We start from the raw sequence: 12,503 nt of genomic DNA, 5'->3' as shown, positions 1-12,503 counted from the left end.
GCCACTACTGGTGTGTTTACCTTATATATGAATCAGCAAGAAATAGTTTATGTCCTGACACACACACACACACACACACACACACACACACACACACAATCCCTAAATACTCATTTTCTTCCATTACAATTTAAAAGCTCTCGGATTTAATTTTTCATAACAGCGTCACGTGAACGCCACTTTTGAAGATTAACTTCAATGTTTCAATCAGTTTTACTCAAATTGTCTGTCGTTAGTCTTTATTTTAGGCAGTGAACTTCCATGCTGCATGTTATGCTCATTATGCCGAAAATTACACTTATTTATTGTTAACTAGTGGTACCCGCACGGCTTTGCCCGAAATAGAAAAATTAAAAGGTCTTTTGGTTCGCCTGTATATTTACAAATAATGTATGTGAATTTTTTGTCAAGGTGAATTTTCTCGCCGATTGGCTTGTACCCATGTTACGGTTGCACGTTATGATAATGTCGTATCTCGCCAATTGGCTAGTGCCCATGTTACGATTCCACGTTATGATAATTTCGTAATTTACTCGTCCATATCTCATGATATTTTTGTTCTTAAAATTGGAATAGAAAAAGAACCACATCGAATTTTCGAAAAATCGCTTCGATTTGCACACCCTATGCTATAAACTAATTTTGTGCCAAGTTTCATGAAAATCGGCCGAACGGTCTAGGCGCTATGCGCGTCACAGAGATCCAGACATCCTCCGGACAGAGAGACTTTCAGCTTTATTATTAGTAAAGATAAAGATAAATTTATTCATCTTATTTTCTCGTTAAAATGATACTTAAAAAAATAATAATTAGTAAAGCGTTTCTTTTTAAATATTTTTCGCGCCTAAAAGTCTGCGATATTTGACCAATTATGAATTATTATTAGCAAAGCGGCCAGTTATAGCTGATTGCCAATTATTACCGATTCAGCGGAACATCCCTAGTTTTGACCATTTGTTCTGACAATATAGTTAGCAGTTACTCTCCTTCTAGGGACGTTTTGGACTAGCTGACTGTATATAGTGCTTAAATTTTAGGCCCTCATTTGTTTGTGAGAAACTTTTAATATTTTTTGGTATAACTTCTGTGTAAATAACAGCTTGATAGCTTACATTGACGAAAATGAAAACATAAACCAGCTGTTGTGTGCATCACTTGACATTCTTTTACACCAATTTAATGTTATTTCCTCATTATTGGCAATTTTAACGTGATTCAATAGTTAACTTTCTAAATATCACCAACAGTGGCCAAATTGAAACCCCCCAAAAAAATCGCCAAATTTGTCGCCAAGTTGGCGAAAAAACTTGGCGACCAAAAGATTGGCGATATATCGCCAAGTCTCCGCCAAATTATAACACCACTTGAGTTTACATCGAAATTAACAATGATTTTCCCCAAAAAAGGGGCAAAAGACCCCCTTAAGAACATCCGAATGCAACCAAAAGGGAGATGCACAACTAGACCCCACTAGGAGTTTACATACCAAATTTCAACTTTCTAGGACATACCGTTCTTGAGATATGCCACATACATACGCCCATCCGCACATCCGCACATATGCCCATACATATATACGTACATACAGACGTCACGAGAAAACTCGTTGTAATTAACTCGGAGATTGTCAAAATGGATATTTCGGGGGTCTATGCGTTCTTAGGCACTTATCCACGTATGGTAGGGTTGAAAAAAAACTCAACATTCATTCAGGGGTGAGCAAAATGGAAACTAAGGCCGATTTTTGAGTGAAAGTTTTTTCACGAATACAATACTTCGTTTTTTGTAAAAGGAAGTAAAAAAATGTTATTATTTTTTGGTTGTTAACTTTTGTATACTACTAGGATTCCCGTACCCGGCATTGCTCGGGTAATGGAATTAGCAGGGGTTAACAGTGCTTGGTGACCCTAGTTTCGAAAATCCCCTATAATAATTACTTATTACTTATAACTTTTTCTAATTTGGGGAGGATCCCGGGACCCCTGGACTCCTTACATATATGCCCTTGTCCTTAACCGATCTTTAACTGTTATTAACGATCCTTTTAAAGTATTGATTATCTTTGCAAGCACAGGCCATCCACATTTAATTGATATACCTATGTTTAAGCAAAAATTTCTTTGTATACAACATTTTTAGTTTTTTTTTTTTTTTTTTTTCTGGTGCTAAAATTATTAAGCTGCTTGATGATCTGACTTTGGAGCAAGCTATATAACATTGGCCGTGTGAAAAAAAGTCTTCTCCTAAATCGATCCCTGCTACTTTTAATGTCTGTCCTTGTGACTTAATAATAGTTATTGCAAAGCAAACTTTAACAGGAAACTACACTGTTCTAACTTCAAAAGGATAGTCCGCCTGTGATGATGTTCTTAAAAACTTCGTTTCTAGTTTTGAAAAAATGAAAGCAATAGACAGAAACATTACGATTTGACTTGAGAAAAGCCTCGAAGAATCACGTGAGAAACAAAAACAATATCAAATTTATAGTTCGCTATCGATCAAAAGTTGAGATGAAGTATTGAATACTGATTTGAATGGAGGAAAGCCTTCGAAAATAAGGGATTTGAACTTTAATGACAGATTTTAATTTCGCAGAAATTAATGGGTTTTAATTAATTTCTCCCGAACTAATTGAGATTTCGAAAAATCCTTTCTTAGTGGTTACTTTCGTAATCATGCGGACATGCTTGCCAAATTTCAAGTCTGAAGCTTCAGTGGTTTTGGCTGTGCGTTGATATATATATATGTATATATATATGTATATATATATGTATATATATATGTTATCTCAGGACATTGATTTTTATATATTAAGATTACGTTGTAGTTTTTTAAATTTGAAATACTAAGTCACTTTAATTCACGTTTAACTATAATAAACTTCTACTGACAGCGTTGCAGCGCTGTTGAAATGATGAAACGAATCAAAACCCCCTTTCCACAAAAAACCATACCAATCTAAAACCCGAGTAAGTCTTGTAAGTGCTGAAATTTATGCTAAAAGTAAGGAAGAGTACTTTACTCAAATTTGCACCTTTTGTAAAGTAAGCATTAAAGTTTTACTTTTCCCAAGATGTGAAAAAACAAAATTTTTGCTTTTTCTAAGTAGGCAAAAATTGAGTAACCTGTTTTCAGACCAATTTTTTTGCTGACTGAAGCAGTGTTTAGATGAAGATATTGCTGCGTACTTACCCGAAATTTTAACCGCATATAACTATATGCTTATTAGCATAATCGTTATGTATGTAAAATCCAAAATGTTTTAGTGCTTACAAAAATTAAATTTTGAATATTAATTTTATTTATACGTTAATGAGTAGTACATGAACTATCTGTATCCTTCAGTTTGATTACTGATTTACTGAAAAATATATTCAATGTTAAAGAACATTTTGGTAAAAAATAAATTCTTAAGTTTAGGAACTAACAAGCCATAGGTATCCCCTCCAAAACAGTTCATTTCTCAACGCACTATTAGTTTATTTATTTATTTTTTCACAATGTTCTTTTAATTCAGGAATGATTTTTTTCGTTACATTAAAGTAGAATAGTGACAGTTCGTTTTTGAAAAATATTTATTTCAATAACCTATTACAAAGAGGAGCAATATTAATACTGAATGAAAGTTTAAAAATTGTAAATACTTCTGGTCCCCTCCGCAACGTATATTAAATATTTTACGCGAGCTTCAGTTTTAATACTTGATTCAACTTTTACGTTGGAATGTTGTATGCATTCATTTAACTCTCTTAAATAATTGGAACTTGAAAAATATGAATAATTTTAAGTGTGTGAGCAAAGTAAACGAAAGAACGTCCCCTTCAGAGTGGAAAATTTTATCGCAGTTTGGCTCTGCACCAAATTTCGAGAAAATTGCACCTCACGTTTTTAACACGCTTTTATTAGCTTCACCTGTATGTATGTATGTATGTATGTATGTATCTTGTAACGGAATCTTGCAGCTCAAATTTCACCCACTTCCTTTGATCGGATTCTTTTGAAATTTGGCACGCGACCTCAGACTCGATGACAATGCAATATTCTGTAATCAAATTGATTAATTAACTATTTTAATTGTTAGTTTTTTTCAATTTTAATCTATATTTTGGCATAAATCCAACAATGCGAAAAAAGAAAAATTAAAATAAAAAAACATTAAAAAATGCTCGCAAAAATTATTTAAAAATATCTACAAAGACCTTTAATTTTTCTGCATCAGACAAAATTTGTTCCAATGTTCCAAGGTAATTAGAACATGAAATATAATTGTTTTTAACTAATTTCATGCCAAAATTTAGGTGAGCCTTCAATTGGAAATTCATTGCTGATTAGACCATTGTTGAACAAAAGTTTTATTCAAATGCATCTCGAATTCCCGCACACATACATCGATGACAGAGATGGATTAGCTTTTTTTGGGCAAATTTCACGAATATAAAAGATTTTGAACAATGTTGAAATGAATATTTTTTCGTAAAACAAATTAAACTAAAAAGAAGAAAAAAAAATAGTTTAAAAAAACTAAAAAAACACGCTTTCGTAGCAAAATGAACTAAAAAGTGAAAAATAATCTTTGGATGATAGTAGTTGACCAATCACTTAATTTTGATGTAATACAAAAAAGCGTGGGGGGCTTCTTATCAGTTGTCTTAAATTTCTTCCATTTGTTGCCCAGGCAAAAATGTAAATAGACAGCACCCCACGGTTTTTTTTGTATTACATTAAAATTAAGTGATTGGTCAACTACTATCATCCAAAGATTATTTTTCACTTTTTAGTTCATTTTGCTACGAAAGCGTGTTTTTTTAGTTTTTTAACTATTATTTAATTTCGTAATTGCTTAACAGAAATATTCACCAGCACGAAAGACAAACGTTGAAAGTAGAAATCGTCTTCACTTTCGCTCGGACGATTGAGGACAAAGCGGAAGACAAAATTGTGACTACTGTCTGAAAATTTATTGCCAATATCCAATTTTCTAATATGATGAAATGAAACTATCTCCTATAGATCTCCTATTAACTCTAAGGAGCTTAAACTCACAATCCTATAAATGAGAAAAACAACTGAGGGAAATTTACTGGAGCAATCAAGTTAAAAGTCTTAAAGCGTCATTAAAAGATTTCGATTGTAAATGATTACCTAAACGTCGATTGTGGAGTGAACAAAAAAAAAAAAAAAAAGAAGAAGAAGAAGAAGAAAAAGGAGCTGAATTGGATTGTTTCCGACATTTAAAAAACTTTTTTTTTTTTTTTTTGAAAGAGCATGCTTATAAGCATGAGATTTAACCATTTTTTAAATAGTTTGACACATTTTAATGTTTAAAAAATGTAATCGGTGCGTAGATTCAATGTCATTTTTTACAATTCTGCTGAAGACATCACAAGTGGGGAAATGTCATCCACTTAGCGCTAAGCGGAATATTTTGGCATTAGATAAAAGATAAAAGTATAACAGCGCAATCATAGTAATGAATTTCTATTTTGCTTCAGAAAAGCCTCCATTCAAAATTCTAATTGTGGTTGCTATTAATATTAATGTTTCTGACAACCTTTTTTTTTTTTTTGTTTCAACATTGTGTGAACATTCAGCGCACCAATAGAGTAGCGCGTCCAAGTACATCACTTATGCCGTCATAAAAACCATGCCTTATTTCCAAAATCGGACAAAAAAAAATCTGCCTCTATGTTTTTTTTTTTTTTTTGTTTATCAATTTCAGTGGCTAAAAGTAGTATTTTTGACTGAAGGAAACACCCCCATTGCAAATTTGTATTAAAAATCGCACACGCAAGTTCTTCAGAGTTTCAAATGAATTCATTTTCAGTAATCAGAAAAAAAAAATGTTTAAGCAAGTCAGCTTTTCAAATTTCTTCACGCTGCAGAATAGACTTACTTCATTTTTGAAAATATTGCATGCAACTTTAACAATAAATTTTGCTCCTTAATATGTTATTTTCCCTTAACTTACAATCAGAATACAGGTGTGGTCACAACGCTGTAACTTATATTCCGTTAAATCATTATTTTTTTCAAGTTTTTTCCAACGTATTTTTATGTCATCATTTAAATAGTAATAAATCTGAAGCCGAGAAGTTTTAACTAACATATTATTATTTCTTCTCTTGAAGAAACTTTTTCGTTGATCATATGAAACCAATTCAATAACGCAAAATTAAGTTTTTTTCCGTAATATATTCCAATATTATGTTTACTATTTATTTCCTCTATGTATTTTTATTGACTTTTAAAGTTTACTTTTAAAAACATAATGTTCTTATTTTCCTCTTTGTCAACGTGTTTTTTACAACTTTCTCTAAAGGGAGGTTGACCACGCTTTGTTAGTTAAAATCAAATTAAATGTTACAATCCTTTGTGCTATGAGTATAGCTTGCAAAGTTAAAACGTTGGAAAATCTCTTACATATTTTAGACTATATAAAAGCAAATGCGATGTCAGGTCCTCCGTGTTATTACAGAAACCATGGTTTGATCGTGTTATAACGAACAGCACTCAACAACTTTCAATTCCTTGTCTTTATGTCATTCAAGAGAATTTACAAAAAGAGTTATTTAGGTAAATGCGGAATAAAATGAAATAGTTAAAGTTGGTACTCTAAAACCTTATAAAAACATAATCTTTCAGTTCAGAAAATTAAAAGCAGTGATTTAAAATTTTTATCTGTTGCCAGTTTGTATTTAATCTTTACTAATAATAAAGCTGAAAGTCCCTCTGTCTGTCAGGATCTCTGTCTGTCAGATGTGGGTCCGGATCTCTGTCTGTCAGGATCTCTGTGACGCGCATAGCGCATAGACCGTTCGGCCGATTTTCATGAAATTTGGCACAAAGTTAGTTTGTAGCATGGGGGTGTGCATCTCGAAGCGATTTTTCGAAAATTCGATGTGGTTCTTTTTCTATTCCAATATTAAGAACAAAATTCTCATAAGATGGACGATTAAATTACGAAATTATCATTACGTGGAACCGTAACATGGGCACAAGCCAGTTGGCGAGAAAATTCACCATACATTATTTGTAAATATACAGGCGAACCAAAAGACCTTTTAATTTTCTATTACAGGCAAAGCCGTGCGGGTACCACTACCAGCAGATAAAATACTTGACATTGATTTTTAATAATATAAGGCTTTTAAAAGGATTTTCATTTTTTTTCTCTTGATTCTACAGTTTCGACTTAGTCGGGGGTTTTTAAAAATTTTTAATTTTATCGTTGCTTGTGCTATGTAGAGATCACTGTTCAGTAAAATATTTTATTTATTTATTTATTTATTTTTTTTTTTTTTTGAAAAAAGAAGAGAGAGATCTACAGATTCAAACAGAAAATCTTTGGGTAAACTAAACGTGAATTGTGTGAAAATAATTAAGTAAAATTGTTAAAATTATTTGATAAAATTATTTTTAAAACTGCAAGAAACATCTTGTTGAGCACTTATTATTAACTAGAAAATCGCCCGTCAGGGTATGACGGGTGGAAATTGCTTCGACATTTGAACGAAGCAATTGCCCCTGTTGGGTGATATTTTGATGGTTGAAATTTTAACCCTAAATCCAGTTGACGAACCCCAAACTCCAGTCGATAGCGTTCATTGTTGACCACTTTTTCGTTTTTTCATTCCGCTAAAATGAGTCTTACTAGTAAAGCAGTTAAGTTACCGAATCCAATTCAGCCTTGTCCAAAAAAAAAAAAATTTCTCTGCATGTCAAACATGAGCAAAAAAATCTATCAAATTATCGAGCTGTGGCACGAGTTTCATTGTTGGTGAAGTCGGGAGTGTCACTCGATCAGTGAATTGGCTATTATATATATGAAGATTAAAAACGAGCCGATGTGTGCATCACATGACTTCCTTTTACTCCAATTTAATTTCATTTCCCCATTATTGGCAATTTTGATGTGATTCAATTGTTTACTCTCTAAATATCACCAACAGTGGCCATATTGAAACCAAATTTAAAAAAAAAAAATCGCAAAATTTGTCGCCAAGTTGGCGACAAAACTTGGCGACCAAAAGACTGGCGATGTATCGCCAAGTGTCCGACAAATTATAACACCACTTGAGTTTACATCGAAATTAATAATGATTTCCCCCCAAAAAGGGGCAAAAGACCCCCTTAGGTACATCTGAATGCAACCAAAATTGAAGGTGCACAACTAGGCCCCACTAGGAGTCTACGTACCAAATTTCAAATTTCTAGGGCAAACCGTTTTTGAGTTATGCGAGATACATACACACATACACACATACGCACATACATACGTACATACAGACGTCACGAGAAAATTCGTTGTAATTAACTCGGGGGACGTCAAAATGGATATTTCGGGTGTCTGTAGGTTCCTATGCATATATCCACGTGTGGTCGGGTCGAAAAAAAACTCAACATTCACTCGGGGGTGAGAAAAATGGAAATGAAGGCCGATTTTTGAGTGAAATTTTTTTCGCGAATACAATACTTCCTTTTTTGTAAAAGGAAGTAATAACACAATTTAAATATTAATGGGTTTGAACTGTGTCAAAATGTACGTAAAATTTCATTTTCAAACGTAGTTTTCTCAAAAGTCAATTTCAAAAAACTTCCTTCCCCTGGAAAACTACTTTACATATTTGAAATTTTCACCACATTTTGTTTATATGTTCATAATTATACTGAAGTAAAATGTTTGCTTTAAAACTCACACTTTTTCCTAGACAGCTGTTTTTATGGTCAAAAACGGTGGATTTATTTTCATTTAAAAAGTGACTATTGGTTAAAATTTAATAAATTATGAATTAAAAAGAATTGCCTTTAAATTTGATTTCGGTAGACTCTTAGATACCTCTTAAAAACGCTGTGAAAAATATAAGTTTCTATCGTTTAAACTTTTTGAGGAAAAGATACCTAAAGTTTAGCAATTTAACATTACACGTATTCAGAGAATCGATTTCAGTCACTATAACTTTCATTTTTCAAATAGAAAAAAAAAGGACATTTTTTTCTTTTGAAAATAGCATACATAAATAAAGATCAACAAACCTTTTCGTTGATCTTGCACTGTTATGCTACTTTTCATTTTTGGTAGGAAATTTGAACTCGCAAAATAGAAAATTAAGGCAAAGTGATAAGTAAAGTATTTCTATGATAAAATATTTTCCACTTAATTGTAATAAACTATTTTTTCTGAATGAATAAATGAGTGAATGAATTAGTGATTGACGTCCATGAACGAATAAATAAGTGATTGAAATAATAAAAATGCGTTAATGAATTAGTTGATTAATAAATACGTTAATTTTTTAATAAATGAAGAAATAAAGGAATGACTTTGAGGAATTTTACTTCCCCTGCATGCACTTGACAAATTGTACCAACATTTAAAATGAAATTATGCTTACTGTTGTATAAATAAATACTGCTCTACATCAATAGATGTCAATTGATACTTAAAGTTTTAATAACAAGAATTCCCTTGTTTTTAGCAGTAAAAATAATTTTGATACACATCAAAACATTGTAATATGAATATCAAGTTTTTAAAATTGCTTGCATTACCAAGTACCTTGTGAGGTAAATATTTTCTAACTGGAATCAACTATGTGTTTAATAACGTAATTAAAACATTACCAGTCAGATGGCGCTGCGAACTGTGCAAAATTTCTCACCACTTCACTTTGCCCCACATTTTCTCTCTTACCCTGGATGCATTGAAGCAAACTTATCTCCTTATGTATAGTAAACATTACCTAAATGACCAAACATTCGTCTAATGAAGTGACTAGACGAATTTAACTAGACGACTAAAATCAAAATTAAAAGACGACGAATTAAACTAGACTACTCGTGACTAGCGACGACTAGTAGACTATTTTATAAGGTTCTGCTTTTAACACTGTCATGACTAATATTGCTAATTTTAACTACTTTTCTACTTTTTGAGTGAAATATTAAGAATTTCTTCAAAATTACGATTATTTCCTTTTAAGATACTATAAAGGAAATTGTCAAAAGATATTTGCATTTGAATCGAAAATCAGAACAGAATATACTAATTTTTGTTCAGTTTTCAATGGTTACGATTCGTTTAAACCATATTTGACTAAAAACTAATTTGTTATTTAACTGTGTAAGATAGACCAAAGTCAAAATTTAAGGCGATAAGAGGCTTTCAGATGAGTAAAAATTGGTCAAACAAACGTTTTTTCATTCATTATATTTCTAAAAACTAGAACTTTAGCTGAACCGTTTAAAAAAAAAAACAACTAAATCGGTGGAAAACTAGCGAAGTTATGACACTTTTTGTGGGAGCCACGCCCCCTTTTTTTTACTAAAAAATGCATATAAAAATGCATATAAAATGCATAAGTAAAAAAAGCACATAATATTTAAATTTTTAATACTACTACCATTTCAAATGAATCATAAAACCTTATTTGTGGTGAATTTGTATTAAAAACTAAATTGTTTATTCAATAATAAAATTTGCAATAGTAAAACAGAAAACGTTGATTTCCTCGAAACCTAATTTTCGACATAATTACAAAATTCAAACTGTTCCTTGCAAACGAATTATTATTTAAATTTGCTGAAAATTTTATGCCAAGTATTTAAGTGGTTTGTTAACATTTTGTTGTGAAAAATTTTCCTGTTTGATTAGTTTTGTGGAATATATTTGCTATATTTTATTGAAATATGAACATATTTTATCGAAAACGTCTAGTTTTTGGCTTTTTTTCTCATTATTTATCTTTACCACAAAATTTTGTAAAAGTAATTCCAACATCCTAATATCGGTTGTTTTACGTATCGCATTTAGCTAGTATTTTATAAAAATGATGAATTTTCGTTTGCAAGGAATAATATAACAAAAGCGTTATAAAATCTAAGTTTAAATTTAAAAAAAAATTAAATTTTCAAATAATTCAATGAAATTTTATATCTGAGTTGGTATTAGCATCATGTAACTATACAGAAAATTTAAAAGAAATTCATTGGAAATTACTTTTAAAAAAAATTGAAACCCCCGGATCGCCTGATAACTTTAAAAATTAAAGCATATTTAAAAACCAAATTTTTTTCTGTCATAACTTTTTTATCTTTGTTTAAAAATTATGACTTAAAATACTTTGTGCTTTGCAATGTCCTAACTCCCATTAATTCTTAACAAAAAATTTAGTAAATAATATTATCGTTTAAAATTATTAGAAAAAAATATATAAATAATTTGTTACTTACTTCTACAGAAGTGAAGACATGATGTAGATAGTATTGCTTCACTGCGTCTATTATGTGACTTTCTTTCTCTGTACACTTTTCTTTAAATCACCGTTAGCAAAATCAACAACGAAAAATATTCAAAAACACTTGACAACTACAAAATCAAAATCGACAGCACTGTTTTTTAAATCACTAACACCAAAATTGGCAACTGATTTTTATTCATTTTCTGCCATTTTAAGACATTCATAAAATTACATACAACGTTGACGGTAACCAAACTTTCCACAAGATTTTGTATAAATAGATGACAGTTTTCCTTTAAAAAACAATATTCAACATGTGTTTACTTATTGGCGTGTACTTAGTCTAAAAAGTTTTCAACGATGTTTCACGTATTTAACCGGAATGAATTGTCAACAATTTATTTACACAAACTAGGAAAAAAGTTGCATTGTAAGTAAAATTTGCTCTTATGGTCTTTTACAATGTTTATGGCAACCAAAGTTTTGAGAAGATTTTGTTCAAATAGATGAGGACTTCTTTTCTTAACACAATACTTAACGTTTGTTTACTTATTTGTTTGTACTGTTTCTAAAAACTGTTCAATGATGGTATTTTAAATTGATGAATATTCAGCGATTTATTCACATGAATTTTAGAAATGTTGCATTTTAAATAAAATATGATCTGATGTTCTTTCACAATATTTATGGTAACTATAGTTTTCACAAGATTTTGTGCAAAAAGACGACGATATTCAACATTTGTTTGTTTATTTGCTTGTATACTCTTTCTAAAATACGTTCAACAATGCGTCACGGGTTTTACAAGAATGAATTATTGACGCGCTATTCCGATAAATTTTTGAAAAGTTACATTTAAGTAAAAAACTGATCAGATTTCTTGTCTTTCAGGAGTATTTCAAGATGTTGTAGTTTTGCCTATTTTATTCCAAAACAATATGAGTTGCAGAAATAATGATTTTCGTCAGCTTTTGCTTAACGTTCATGATGAATGCTCTCGCTTCATATGTTGTCGAAAACGGTTTAATTTTTATAATTGACTAACAGATTACGATTCGCATTACGAACGTTATTAAGAATTAGAGCATCTTAGCAATTGTGCAGGATTTGTTACAGTAATTTAAGTACAAGTCACACGCGAAAAAATACAGTTCTGATAGCTAGAAAAATGATTTCGCTCATTCCTGCTTAAGTACTTCAGATTACTCAACAAACTTCAGTAATGTACGTATTTTAAATAATGCGAAATTATAATTACGTAATTCG

Source organism: Uloborus diversus, chromosome 6, assembly GCF_026930045.1.
Source record: "Uloborus diversus isolate 005 chromosome 6, Udiv.v.3.1, whole genome shotgun sequence".
In the NCBI taxonomy this organism is placed as follows: domain Eukaryota; kingdom Metazoa; phylum Arthropoda; class Arachnida; order Araneae; family Uloboridae; genus Uloborus; species Uloborus diversus.
The sequence above is the reverse complement of the archived record's forward strand: the minus strand, read 5'-3'. Positions refer to the sequence as shown.